At 44.3% G+C, this 14867-nt stretch overlaps 1 non-coding gene across 1 annotated transcript; it reads right to left on the reverse strand.

Annotated features, from left to right (window-relative positions):
- Positions 1-951: 951 nt before the first annotated feature.
- LOC120252622 lies at positions 952-1058 on the reverse strand. Its single transcript, XR_005534079.1, has one exon. It is a non-coding gene; the product is annotated as a small nucleolar RNA R71 (small nucleolar RNA).
- Between the last annotated feature and the right edge of the window lie 13809 nt (positions 1059-14867).

Raw genomic sequence — 14867 nt, forward strand, 5'->3', positions numbered from 1 at the left:
ATATAGAGTTCTTGCACTTAAAGCGATTATCCTAGGTGAAGCATCATCCGAGTACCCCATCTTTATCTATTGCCTTGCCTCCTCCTTACTTTTGCTCTCTTACTTGTTGCTCTTAATTTCTGAGAATTGAATCATTACCACACTTATCATTGTTGATACTCCACATAGCTAAGAATCAAATTAAGTATCTTTACTCCCTACTCCCTGTGGATTTGACCCCGCTCACCCGGGATTATTACTTCGACAAACCCGTGCACTTGCGAGATATATGCAAGGGGACCTTGTCAAGTTTTTAGCGCCGTTGCCGGGGAGCTAGGCGTTTAGACATACTTTGCACTTTGTTTTCTTAGCTATTTCACCACACATTCTATTTCATATCTTCTTATTCTATGATCGTTCTGATTTTCTTTTTCCTTATTTTTGGTGCAGCTCCAGGTTATGACCCGAGGGAATCCATCAATATTGATTGAAGGAGACCCTGAGCTTGAACGTACAATTCGAAGCAAAGGGAAAGAACCTGTACAAGGACAGCCTAATCTAGCTAATTTGGAAGTAGAAGGATCTGAAAACATGGCAGAACAAAATGAGCAACAACGAACACTATCCGATTATGCCAGACCTTCACTGTTGGGGACACAATCGAGTATTGTGCGTCCCCCAATTACAGCTCAAAACTTCGAGCTAAAGCCAGCATTCATCCATATGCTGCAGTAGTCCGCATAATTCAACAGTTTGGCCGATGAGGATCCAAACAGTCACATAGAGAGCTTCCTCGAGGTGTGTGACATGCTGAAGATAAATGGTGTGACGGATGATGCCATCAAGTTGAGAGCCTTCCCATTTTCCTTAAAGGAGAAAGCAAAACAGTGGCTACACTCATTACCTAGAGCATCAATCACTACATGGGAGGAGATGGTAGAAGCTTTTCTAGCCCGTTATTTCCGTCCCGAAAAGCTTAGGAATGAGATCTCATCCTTTGTGCAGTTGGAATTGGAGTCTCTATTTGAGACATGGGAAAGGTTCAAGGAACTCCTGCGCAAGTGTCCGCAACACGGATTCCAGGAGTGGATGATTGTTCAAACTTCTACAATGGTTTGAACCCGAGTATAAGGTAACTCTTGGATACGGCGGCAGGAGGTACCTTAGGTAGCAAGACCCCTGACGAGGCACGTCAATTGATTGAGGAAATGGGGTTAAATAGCTGCCAGTGGAACGCTAGGGAGAAGAAAAAGGTGGCCGGTCTCCATGAAATTGATGCAGTAACTTCATTGGCGGCCCAAGTGGAGAGTTTGATTAAGAAGCTAGATCTTATAGCTTCGAATAGAGTTGCGGCCGTGACCAATTGCACCGGTTGTGGTGGAGGACATGCTCCCTTCGATTGCCCAATCGTTATTGGTGATGTTTCTTCAGTTGAGAATGTTGACTTTGTAGGCAATGGAATGAGACCTCAAGGAAATCCATACAGCAACACCTACAATTCAGGTTGGAAGAATCATCCCAACTTTTCATGGAGTAATCAAGGACCACAGAAGACCATGGGGCCATCGGGGTTCCAACAATAACAACAAGCCCCTCAAGTGGAAAACAGAATTTCAGGCTTGGAAACCCGAATGACAGATTTGGAGAAGCACTTGGCTAGATTTGTTCAATCAGCAAACACGAGGGTTGAATCAATCGAGGCTACACTTCGCAATCACACCGTCTCCTTGCACAATCTTGAAAATCAAGTGGGCAAATTGTGAAGTCTCTCTCCGAAAGGCCACATGGGAGTTTACCAAGCAACACGGAAACCAACCAGAGAGAACTTGTGAAGGCGATCGCTTTGAGAAGCGATCGTGAGGTTGAAGGAAGGCTTCCGAGTGAGAAGCCGAAAGAACACGCACCCGACGTTGTAGAGGTTGAGAAGGGAGCAAACAAAGATAAAGGGATGGCACCCCCACCTTTCAAGCCAAGAATCCCTTATCCCTCTAGATTGAAGAATGACCAAGGGGATGAACAGTATAAGAAGTTCCTTAGTTTGTTCAAGCAACTCCACATCAACATTCCTTTTGTTGAGGCTTTGGCTCAAATGCCTAAGTATGCGAAGTTCCTGAAAGACCTATTGACCTACAAGAGGAAATTGGAGGAGAGTGCTTCAGTGGTGCTTGATGCTTCATGCTCGGCGATGTTGCAAAAGAACATGCCGAACAAGAAGAAGGACCCGGGAAGCTTCATTATTCCATGTAACATCGGCAACTTAGGTGAGGAAATGACATTGGCGGATTCAGGGGCAAGTATCAACGTCATGCCATATACTTTCTTCCAAAAGGTAGGCTTGGGTGAGCCTAGGCCTACTTAGATGACTTTACAATTGGCGGACCGAACGGTACGACATCCGAGAGGCATCATTGAAGACGTGCTTGTTAAGGTGGACAAGTACATTTTTCTGGTTGACTTTGTAGTGCTAGATGTCGATGAGGATGCAGATGTACCCTTGATACTTGGGAGACCGTTCTTGTGGACTTCCAAAGCATTGATTGACATGGACGGCGGAGAGCCCACATTGAGAGTCGGAGACGATAAGCTCACTTACTGCCTTGCTGAAGCCATATGGCATTCTCTCAATTTTGATGACACTTTGTATTTTCTAGACACTACTGATGAGATTGTTGATGAATACATACAGGAAATGTTCAACCCGGATCCGTATGAAGGTTTGTTCGACCAAGAGGAGAGCAATAAAGAAGTAATGATGCTTGGTTCGAATGGAGAGGAAACATCTACCCGGGGGATCTTGAAGAAGGTGCTCCGTAAAATGAAGAGAGCTAGGAGACTCCACCGAAAATGCCCCAAGACTGTTCGAGACGTACATGAGCCAAGGAAGTTGGACGAACGATTACTAGGTGGTCCGAAGCCCGATAGTACACCCTCTACCCTCAAGAGACTTTGCTCATCATGCTTTCAAGTTATGGGTAAGAGGGCAACCTTCATTCAAGAACCCCCGTGAGGTAAGAAAGATACGTCAAGCTTAGTGACGTTAAACAAGCGCTTCTTAGGAGGCAACCCAAGTGTTTACTATTTTTGTACCTTTTAATTTAGTTTGTTTGCATGAATAAATTGTTAAGTGTTGGTGTTTCAATTTTTCAGTGCTTGTGCTGCGATTTTATTGTAGGTTTTTAAAAAGAATTCATTGTGTGTTTTGTTGCGAATTGGCAAAGTTTGGTCGTTTGAGTTCTATTTTGTGTTTTTATCTGGTAAATTTTTCATAATAGGGCAGGCTCTGAGTGTGTCAACATGTTCAAAATATTTCTGCAGAGCCTGCAGGTTTTTCTAAGTCATCCAGAGAAAACACACGGGCGTGGGGAATTTCCGCACGCCCATGGATGTGTACTGTGAACTCATCCAGAGAGGGCACAGGGGCGTGCAGCTGCCCCTGTGGACGACCATGCGACTGGCGCACGCCCGTGGGTAATTTCCGCACGGGCGTGTGAATTCCTGCAAAGTTGCGCAGATTTTCCCGAGAACACACAGGGGTGTGGACTCGCCCCTGTGGGTGACCTTGTGAACCACACATGGGCGTGGGTAATTTCCGAACGCCCGTGCGAAACTCTGCAGGTTGCTCCCTCCATCCCGAGAAAACACAGGGGCGTGCAGCTGCCCTTGTGAGTTGGGCATATGAATGTCCACGCCCGTGGGGAATTTCCGCACGGGTGTGTATAAGACTTGATATCTTTCTCGGATGCCCACGGAAGCCACAGGGGTGTGCGTCTGCCCCTGTGGGTCTGGCGCACGGGCGTGGATATTTTTCGCACGCCCGTGGGAGATCGTTTTAAGTCAGTGAGAGTTCTTTCCGAGAGCGCACAGGGGCGTGCATACGCCCCTGTGGAGCTTTTGAAGTGAGGCGCACGGGCGTGGGGAATTTCCACACGCCCGTGTGGATGCACAGAACGTCAAAAGTCGCAAGTTCTGTTTAAAAGAGGATGATTTCTCTCCCTCCTCACAACTCCTTTTCACTTGAAAACACTCTCACACTACTCTCCGAGTCCATAGCGTCAATTTAGTGGGATTATAGTGAAGTTTTCCGGCCGGCTCTTCATTTTCTTACTCCTCCTTGTCGGTAAATCCTTTTTCATCATCTTCTTCATCAATTCATGATTTCTATTGATTAATCTGGTTAATAATGCATCGTTTCTTCAATTGGAACAATGATTTATGTTTAGAACAAAGTTAGAGATATTATTGAGTTGTATTTTTGGATTGTTGATTCCTGGTCGTGCGGTTCTCACGACCGTGAATCTACACGGGCGTGCGGAAATTCCACACGACCGTGTGGATTTCTGTAGTATTGTTTTATCAACTTGTTTGACTAATTTTGTTTAAATTTGGCAGATCATGGCACCTAGGACAAAGAAGCAAGCTGATAAGAGGCCACATGAGTCATCCTCCCGAGCCCGAGGGCATGCGATTTTGCGATTCCCGAACATCAGGTCCGCTATGAGCGCTTATAGAGACTCCGCCTGGGACGGACTCGATTCCCCGGACACGACTATACTACGAGATCTTCACGAGGAGATGAGTTCACCGATGAGGTTGAGGACCTTGTTTCGAGATGGTGGTTGGCGGCGCTTGTTGACGATTAGAGAGCCGACCATCCGAGAGTTTGCACTCGGAGGTGCTCTCCTCGCTCGAGTTTGATAGAGCGTATGCGAGCTTCAACGCTTGGGCACCATTCGGTTCAGAGTGTTTGGGACGCCACCATAGCTTGAGCATTACGCAGCTTTTCCATACTACTTGGTTTTATACGAGGAGGCATTCACGAGATACAGAGGAGTATGCACAGTTGCCTACTGATTATCCTTGAACCTTGACCCCGCAGAAAGCTTACATAGTGCTATGTGGTCAAGGTCAATACGAGCCGGGGGTGTCAAAGGCCACGTGCCTTCCCCGACCTGCGTACAGATATTTGCACGCCATCATGAGTAGGTCAGTGAATGGTCGTGGCGACAGTACTGGTGTCTTGAGCCGTCAGGAGTTGCTGTACTTGTACTCGATGGTAGAGCGCGTACCGATCCACTTAAGGCACATCTTGGCTGATTACATCAGATATCAGGGACAGTATGCTAGACTAGGAGCGATCTTCTCGGGCCCTTACATTACGAGATTAGTGCTGGGCATGGGTCTCTTGGATTATATTCGCGGGGCTGAGAAGACGAGTGTACCCGCTCCCCTGGGTCTAGAGATGATGCGGTTGATGGGCATGGTCCGCAGGGTTCAGACACGGGTTTTTGCGTTAGTCCTACCAGCCCCAGAGATAGCTGAGGATGAAGGTGATGACGCCGGAGCATCTCAGCCCGCATCGATGGAGACCGAGGCACCTCCAGCGGCCGATGAACCACCCCCAGTGCGTATGTTTTCACCATCTCGAGCCAATGATCTCTTTGAGAGGCTCGAGAATGCTATAGGAGTGGTCCGAGCCGAGGTTGCCGAGATTAGGGCTATGCAGGCTACTCAGTACACAGAGTTCATGGCACGTTTTGACATACTACAACAGATCCTAGAGCGAGACGTTGCCTCATCATTTGTCATGCAACCGAGGACTCTTCAGGCCCCCTCAGTTTCTCCAGCACCTCCCTCCTTGACCCCAGCACCAGAGGACCCACTATATGCTTCCACTTCACCAGCAGCAGCAGCGGAGCCCGAGAGCGACTCCGACACTTGACCTTTCTTTTACTTTCATGCATTTTACTTTATCTTATTTTTTTGTTTTTAGACTTGTTCCCGCAGAAAGGATTTTCCTTCTGAGTTTATGTTATTTTGCATTATCGAGTTGTATTCATTGCTTCATCTTTTACACACTCGAGTTATTTTTGTTTTTCTTGAGCTTCACTGAACCCACTCGTGTATGAGTGCAGATGGTCTTGTCTTCCTGGAAATTGAGACTTAGTCATGGGCACGGTTAAGGTGCTTTGGCACTTGACCGTGTGAGCTTCACAACCCGTTGGAACACTACTCCCAATGAATTAGCTTCATCAAACGCAACACTAGGAGTCAGGGGAGTATTGTTTTGATTGCTTCTCCCACATTTATTTTTGAATGATATATTTTGAGTGAGCTTGCATGAGTACATTGAGGACAATGTACAACTTAAGTGTGGGGGGGAGTTTCATAGGGCATACATCTTTTCTATTGTTCTTGATTGTTATATGCTCACATGGCCAATGGAGGTTCACCTTAGTTGCAATGTTTGTATTCTGAAGTCTAGGAGAATTGTTAACATTGAATGTTTTCATGCTCTAGTTCTTGCTTGAATTTTTAGGAATTTTTGCCCGATTTACACTTAGTGCACTAATCACTCTTTGAACTCTATTGGAAACTCATGTTTGATGTTAAAGGGACTAGTTCGGTTTACTTCTTTTGCTAAATTGAAAAAAAAAATGGAAAATGAAAAGAAGGAACAAAATAGTTTTATTGTTTATTTGTGTTCGTTGGGTGGAAAGAGCTACCACCTAGAAAGTGTGAAAGCCACCTTAGCGGCCGATTTCGAAAGGGCTACCTTAGAGGATGTGTGAAGCTACTACCATTGCTTAAAATTTTTATCACTTCTATAGATAAATAAGTCCTTTGTACTTAGAACTTTGAGGAATATAACTTGGGTTGTTTTGAGTGAGTTCACACACTTACACAAAATTCGGGTTTGTTGTCCTTTTTGATTCAAGTTTTTAGCTAGAGCATTGATTTTTTCGTATTTAGTGTTGAAATTTTCCTTACTTATAGAATGCTATCTTTGTATACTTTGATGAACCTAAGGCCAAGCACTTTCAAAATTTTCTTCATTGATGCACAAAATGTTTTAATGTTTGCTTGAGGACAAGCAAAAGCTTAAGTGTGTGGGAGTTTGATAAGTGCTTGTGCGATATGAATGCGAAGCGTTCATTCCTTACGTTGAGCATTACTTTTCTCAGGTTTTTACATTAATATGTGTGTTTTTATGTTACTTTTATTCAGGTAGGGCTGTAAGGCCGAGTATGAAGGAAATAGGCCAATGTGGATCATAATGCACTTATTTTGGAGGAGATCTTGCTAAAGTTCAAATGCGAAGACATAGGACAGGTGTGAGATGCTAGAGTGTGTGCCAACCTCCTCGCATTCGAGTGAGCACATCCATTTGGAGGGGCACAAAGGCAGTCACACTCGAGCATTCCGACCTATGCATATAAGAACAAGAACCCCACCAACATGTATATCATTGAAGAAGCAAGTGATTCAAGATGTGAACGTGTGCCCGTTTGCGTTACCCCGATAAAAGTATGGAATTGGGAAGTTATTCAGGTCGAAGACTGTAGCAGAGCACTGTAGCCCTACTTAAAGCCGATTCAGCCCCGATTTTGGTATTCTTTTCTTCATCTTTTCCCTAATTGGCGAGAGGGCTTCGGCTAGGGTTTCGAGGGGTATTGGCCAAGGTTTTGGAGAGGTTCTACAGCTCCGACATCGTGCAATGGAGTGAAGTGTTGAGGTGATCTTAGTATCTAGGGCTTAATTGTGGCTAGGGACCTTCCGCCTGGACCAAAGGGTTAGGTCTAAATCTAGGAAGAGATTTATCACTTCTAATCCCTACAGCTCATTGCAACTCTATCCGAGTGCGAGGTGTTGAGATTGTTCGATTTCTCCTCCGGGACATGTATAGAGTTATGCATAGTTGACCTTAGATTTGGGACTATGTATGTAAGGTATTGAAGCAGGGCTTAAGCTTTCAACAGAAGAAGAAATTTTTTAGTGACCTTAAGAATTTTTTCTGGGAAGATCCATACCTGTTCCGTGTTTGTGCAGATCAGGTGGTGCGAAGGTGTGTTTCTAGGGACGAAGGATGGAACATCATTGCGCATTGTCACTCAGACCCAGTGGGGGGCACTATGCGTCAAGTTGAACTATAGAGAAGGTTCTAGCTGCTGGGTTCTACTGGCCGACTTTATTCCAAGATGTTCATCAATTCATTTTACGATGTGATAGTTGTCAAAGGGCTGGAAACTTATCACGAAGGGATGAGATGCCTTAAAATCCTATGCAATTTTGCGAGGTGTTTGATGTATGGGGAATTGATTTCATGGGACCATTTCCAAAGTCCAATGGCAATCAATACATTTTAGTAGTAGTTGACTATGTTACCAAGTGGGTGGAAGCCCAAGCTCTTCCAACTAATGATGCAAGAACTGTGGTGAAATTTCTTAAGAAGTTATTTGCTCGTTTCGGAACTCCAAGAATTATCATTAGTGATCGGGGAAAACATTTTTGTAACACACAATTGGTGAAAGTGTTAAAGCGTTATGGGGTTCATCATCGTCTTGCAACACCTTACCATCCGCAAACGAGTGGGCATGTGGAGGTTACAAACAAAGAGCTCAAGAGAATCTTAACTAAAACAGTAGAACAAGGTAAACGTGATTGGTCTGAAAGGTTGGACGACACACTTTGGGCTCATAGGACAGCATACAAAACACCAATAGGGCCACTCCCTATAATCTAGTATAGGAAAATCTTGCCATTTACCGGTGGAATTAGAGCACAAAGCGTATTGGGCAATTAAAGTGATGAATTCTGACTTGCGCAAATCTGGAGAGCAACGAATATTACATCTCAATGAGCTAGATGAATGGAGGCTGAAGCCATATGAGAATGCAAAGATATATAAGGAAAGGATTCGGAAGTGGCATGACAAGCATATTAAAACCCCGAAAGACTTCAAAGTAGGCGACCGAGTGCTACTATTCAACTCCCGTCTACGTTTATTCCCGGGGAAACTTAAATCAAGGTGGTCTGGTCCGTATTCTATAACCGAAGTTTTACCTCATGGAGCCATTGAGATTAGTCATCCAGAGAAGGGCACATTTAAGGTGAATGGACATAGGCTGCAACCATACCATGGCGGAGAAATTTGCAGTGACAATAGAGAAGTAATTTTCCTCCATGAACCCTCATGAGGTGAGGTAAGGTACGTCAAGCTTAGTGATGTTAAACAAGCGCTTCTTGGGAGGCAACCCAAGTGATTACTATTTTCCTATCTTCTTAGTTTAATTTTTTTGCATGAATAAATTGTTAAGTGTTGGTGTCTTGATTTTTTTTAAGTGCTTGTGCTGCGATTTTGTTGTGGGATCTTTAAAAAAAGTACTCATTGTGTGTTTTGTTAAGAGTTGGCGAAGTCTGGTCGTTTGAGTTCTATTTCGTGTTTTTATCTGGTAAATTTTGCATAATATAGCAGGCTCTGAGTGTGTAAACATGTTCAAAATAGTTCTACAGAGCCTCCAGGTTTTTCTAAGACATCCAGAGAAAACACACGGGCGTATGGAATTTTCCCACGCCCGTGTGTGTATACTGCGAGCTCATCCAGAGAAGGCAAGGGGCGTGCGGCTGCCCCTGTGAATAACTATGTGAATGTCGCATGCCTGTGGATAATTTCTGCACGGGCGTGTGAATTCCTGCAGGGTTGGGTTGATTTTCCCGAGAGCACACAGGGGCATGGACTCGCCCCTGTGGGCAACCTTGTGAACCATGCATGGGCATGGGTAATTTCCGCACGCCCATATGAGGCTCTGTAGAGGAGTTCTCTTCATCCCGAGAGGACACAGGGGCGTGCGGCTGCCCCTGTGAGTTGGGCATGTGTAAGTCCACGCCCGTGCGGAATTTTCGCACGGGCGTGTCTACATTTTTCTCGGATATCCAGTAAGGCCACAGGGGCTTGCATCCACCCCTGTGAACCCGTTGTTTCAGGGCGCACGGGCGTGGACACCTCCCGCACGCCCGTGTGGATTTCCAGGATTTAAAGGACTATCCGCTCTCCCAATACAAGAGTCACACCCTTCACCTCAAATAAACCTAAGCTGCCCAAAGAGCCTTTTTCTGACATTCTTGTCTCCTACTACTGTCATCTTTGAGCTGATTGATTGAGCATTGTGTGGATTGTAAAGGTGTTTAAGTGCAGCTCATCGGTAAGCCTTGATTTCCTCTCCTTTTCGATTTCGTTTGAATCTAACTGATTACCTGCGATTGAAATGGTCAAAACACATCGTTTTCTTGCTAAACTGGTTATGATTTGTTTTTAAGACAATATGGAAGTGAGATAGATAGGTGGCATGGAGATTGGCTACAAGGCCGTGCGGTTTCCACGCCCCGTGGAAGCGCAACGGCGTACAAAATTTCTGCACGGCCGTGTGTTCTTATTTTTCTGCATCTTGAATGGAAATGATTGATTTTCCTTTTCTAATACATACAGGTATGGCTACCAAATCGAAGAAAGCAGTTGCTAAGCGGTCTCGAAAGCCTGCCCCTGAGCCGGAAGTTATGGAATTCACACTCCCTGCGCATCAAGCTCGGTTTGAGCGGTTAGAGAAGCTTAAGTTTGGTCAAACGCGAATTCCGGATGTTGGGTTACTTAGGAAGGTACAACTAGCGGATGATATGGCTGACGAGGTCAAGAAATTATTATTGGTTGGTAATTGGCACATGTTACTGAATATTCATGACCCTGCTATCCGCACACTACTTTTGGAGGTACTTGCTTTGTTTGAGTTTGACCGCTCTTATGCTCATTTTGATAGTGTCAACGCGATTTAGTTCAGAGCTTTTTGGTAGCATCACAGTATGAGTGTCACATAGTTTTCTACTAGACTTGGTCTATATGATGAAGAGTATACTGAAACTGAGGAGTATGAGAATCTCCCAATTGACATGAGGGGTTTATCTCCCATTGTGGCGTATTCATTATTATGTGGAAAGGGACGTTATGAACCAGGAGTGTCTAAGGCCTCATCTTTATCTCGACCCAGTTACAGATATCTTCACGCCATCATAAGCAGGTCAGTGAATAGTCACGGTGATAGCACGGGTGTCATCAACAAGCAAGAGCTTCTGTACTTGTACTCTATGGTTCGGAATGAACCGGTCCATCTGGGACACATTTTAGCAGAGTATTTGAAGCATCAAGGATAATATCCTCGATTGGGTGTCATCTTCTCGGGTCCATATATTACTAGATTCATTGTGGAGGTGGGTTTGCGAGATAAAATCAGCGGAACCGAGAAAGCGATAATACCAGCTCCACTTGGGTTAGAGACAATGAGGCTCATGGGGTTGATCCGAAAAATATTCAAATGGTGTTTATGTGTCAAGATACCATTTGAAGATGAAGCTCGGGGCATCTCGATCCCGCCTCCCCGAGCCCCAACCAGCTCCGATGGAAATCGAGACATCTCCAGCGGGAGAGGAACCCCCAGTGCGTATGTTTTCACCATCACGAGCCAATGATCGCTTTGAGAGGCTCGAGAATGCTATAGGAGTGGTCCGAGCCAAGGTTGGCAAGATTAGGGCTACGCAGGCCACTCAGTATACAGATTTCATGGCACGTTTCGACATATTACAGCAGATCCTAGAGCGAGACATTGCCTCATCATTTGTCCTGCATCCGAGGACTCTTCAGGCCCCCTTAATTCCCTCCAGCACCTCCATCCTCGACCCCAAAGACCGGAGGACCCACTATATGCTTCCACTTCAGCTAGCAGAGCGCGAGCCCGAGAGCAACTCCCGACACTTGACCTTTCTTTTACTTTCATGCATTTTACTTTATTTTTATTTTTCTTGTTTTTTTAGACTTGTTCACTGAGAAAGGATTTTTCCTTCTGAGTTTATGTTATGTTGCATTTATCGAGTTGTATTCATTGCTTCATCTTTTATACACTCGAGTTATTTTTGTTTTTCTTGAGCTTCATTGACCCCCTCGTGTATGCGTGCAGATGGTCTTGTCATCTTGGGAATTGAGACATAGTCATGGGCACGGCAAAGTTGCTTCGGCACTTGGCCGTGTGAGCTTCACAACCCTTTGGAACACTACTCCCAACGAATTAGCTTCATCAAACGCAACACTAGGAGTCAGGGGAGTATTGTTTTGATTGCTTCTCCCACATCTATTTTTGAATGATATATTTTGAGTGAGCTTGCATGAGTACATTGAGGACAATGTACAACTTAAGTGTGTGGAGGGGGGGAGTTTCATAATGCGCACATCTTTTCTATTGTTCTTGATTGATATATGCTCACTTAGCCAATGGCGATTCACCTTAGTTGCAATGATTGTATTCTTAAGTCTAGGAGAATTGTTAAGATTGAATGTTTTCATGCTTTAGTTCTTGCTTGAATTTTTAGGAATTTTTGCCCGATTTACACTTAGTGCACTACTCACTCTTTGAACTCTATTGGAAACTCATGTTTGATGTTAATGGGACTAGTTAGGTTTACTTCTTTTGCTAAATTTTGAAAAAAAAAACTGGAAAATGAAAAGAACAAAAAGATAGTTTTATTGTTTATTCGTGTTTGTTGGGTGGAAAGAGCTACAACCTATAAAGTATGAAGCTAATCGCACAAGTTGGATACTAGTTATGCCCTAATGAGAGAAAGAGCTATCTCATAGGATGAGTGAAAGCTACCACTCGGGTAGAAAGAGCTACCACCTCGAAAGTGTGAAAGCCACCTTAGCGGCCGCTTTGGAAAGGGCTACCTTAGATGATGTGTGAAGCTACTACCATCTTTTAAAATTTTTATCACTTTTGTAGATAAATAAGTCCCTTGTACTTAGAACTTTGAGAAGTATAACTTGGGTTGTTTTGAGTGAGTTCACACACTTACACGAAATTCGGGTTTGTTGTCCTTTTTGATTCAAGTTTTTTTAGCTAGAGCATTGATTTTTTTCATATTTAGTGTTGAAATTTTTCCTTACTTGTAGAATACTTTCTTTGTATACCTCGGTGAACCTAAGGCCATGCACTTTCAATATTTTTCTTCATTGATGCACGAGAATGTTTTTAATATTTGCTTGAGGACAAGCAAAGGCTTAAGTGTGGGGGAGTTTGATAAGTGCTTGTGCAATATGAATGCGAAGTGTTCATTCCTTATGTTGAGCATTACTTTTCTCAGGTTTTACATTAATATGTGTGTTTTTTTATGTTACTTTTTATGCAGGTATGGTTGTGAGGCGAGTATGAAGGAAATAGGCCAATGTGGATCATAATGCACCTATTTTGGAGGAGATCTTGCTAAGGTTCAAACGCGAAGACATAGGACAGGTGTGAGATGCTAGAGTGTGTGCCAACCTCCTCGCATTTGAGTGAGCACATCCATTTGGAGGGTCACAATGGCAGTCACACTCGAGCATTCCGTCATATGCATATAAGAACAAGAGCTCCACCAACATATATATCATTGAAGAAGCAAGTGATTCACGATGTGAACGTGTGCCCGTTTGCGTTACCCCGATGAAAGTATGGAATGGGAAGTTATTCACGTCAAAGACTATAGCAGAGCACTGTAGCAACAATGTAGCAAATAATGTAGCAACACTGTTCACAGCCGGTCGAGAAATCAGAGAAACAAAGAATCCACACGGGCGTGTGGAAATTATCCACGACCGTGTGGAAATTCCGCACGGGCGCATGTAGCGTCCACGCCAGTGGAGTTAGCCGATTCAAGCCCTATTTAAAGCCGATTCAGCCCCGATTTTGGTATTCTTTTCTCCATCTTTTCCCAAACTTGAGAGAGGGCTTCGGCTAGGGTTTTGAGGGGTATTGGCTAGGGTTTTGGAGAGGTTCTACGGCTCCGACATCGTGCGTCATTTAGAAGAAGGTTATTGGGAGAGCTTTCATCGGCATCGATCCGGCTAGGTGTATCCTAAGCCGGACAAAGGATCCCTTGCGACGAGTAGAGGACTCTCCACAAGACCATCGACACGACCATTGAGAGGGTTTCTTTATGGATTCATTGCTTTTACATTCGATTTCTTTTATTGTACTTAGCTCCATGGAGAGCTAAACCCCGAGTGGGTACTTGGGTGATTGTGAACCCTAGGATGTATTCGTTTCATTGAACTTCTTTATTATGCTTTCAATAAATTGATGTTTATTGTGAGTTCCAACTTGAATGCTTGATTGTATGAACGTTTCCCCTAGAGTGACACTAGGGTTGAGAGTTCTTGTTGGTAACCTTGTGAGTGAGTGATACACCACGAGCGTTAGACAAAGCTAGGTTGGAGAGGGTTGAGAGCATGAGTCGAGAGGTACAGGAGCGTCCCCTTTCCTCTCCGACGTGCTAGATTCGACCTGTTCCTTGAGTTCTTTGTGGCCATAATAGAGTGAATAGGCTAAGGGATGAACCTCCGCTGGGGCCTAGTTGCGCGTGCAATGGAGTGAAGCGTTGAGGGGATGTTAGTATCTAGGGCTTAATTGTGGCTAGAGACCTTCCGCCTGGACCAAAGGGTTAGGTCTATAATTAGGAAGCGATTTATCACTTGGAATCCCTAGAGCTCATTGCAACTTTATTCAAGTGCGAGGTTGAGAGGTTATTTAATCTCTCCTCCGAGACATAAATAGAGTTAGTCATAGTTGACCTTAGATTTGGGACTATGTATGTAAGGATTTCCATGACTCATCATTGCATTGATTAGGAAGCATAATAGAGAGTTCTTGCACTTGAAGCGATTATCCTAAGTGAAGCATCATCCGAGTACCCCATCTTTATCGATTGCCTTACCTTCTCCTTACTTTTGCTCTCTTACTTATTGCTTTTAATTATTGAGAATTGAATCATTATCACACTTATCATTGTTGATACTCTACATAGCTAAGAATCGAATTAAGTGTCTTTACTCCCTACTCCCTGTGGATTCGACCCCGCTCACCCGGGATTATTACTTCGACAAACTCGTGCACTTGCGGGATATACGCAAGGAGACCTTGTCACCCTGGTGGTGCAAATACTCAGCTAGTATGTGCCCCAAATAGATCGGCTAACGCTTCACCATCGAATATAAATACAGTAGCTCCTGTAGGCTAAGGACTCTAGTACTATCACCA

The sequence above is a fragment of the Dioscorea cayenensis genome, chromosome 21 (genome assembly GCF_009730915.1).
Source record: "Dioscorea cayenensis subsp. rotundata cultivar TDr96_F1 chromosome 21, TDr96_F1_v2_PseudoChromosome.rev07_lg8_w22 25.fasta, whole genome shotgun sequence".
Taxonomy (NCBI): Eukaryota; Viridiplantae; Streptophyta; class Magnoliopsida; order Dioscoreales; family Dioscoreaceae; genus Dioscorea; species Dioscorea cayenensis.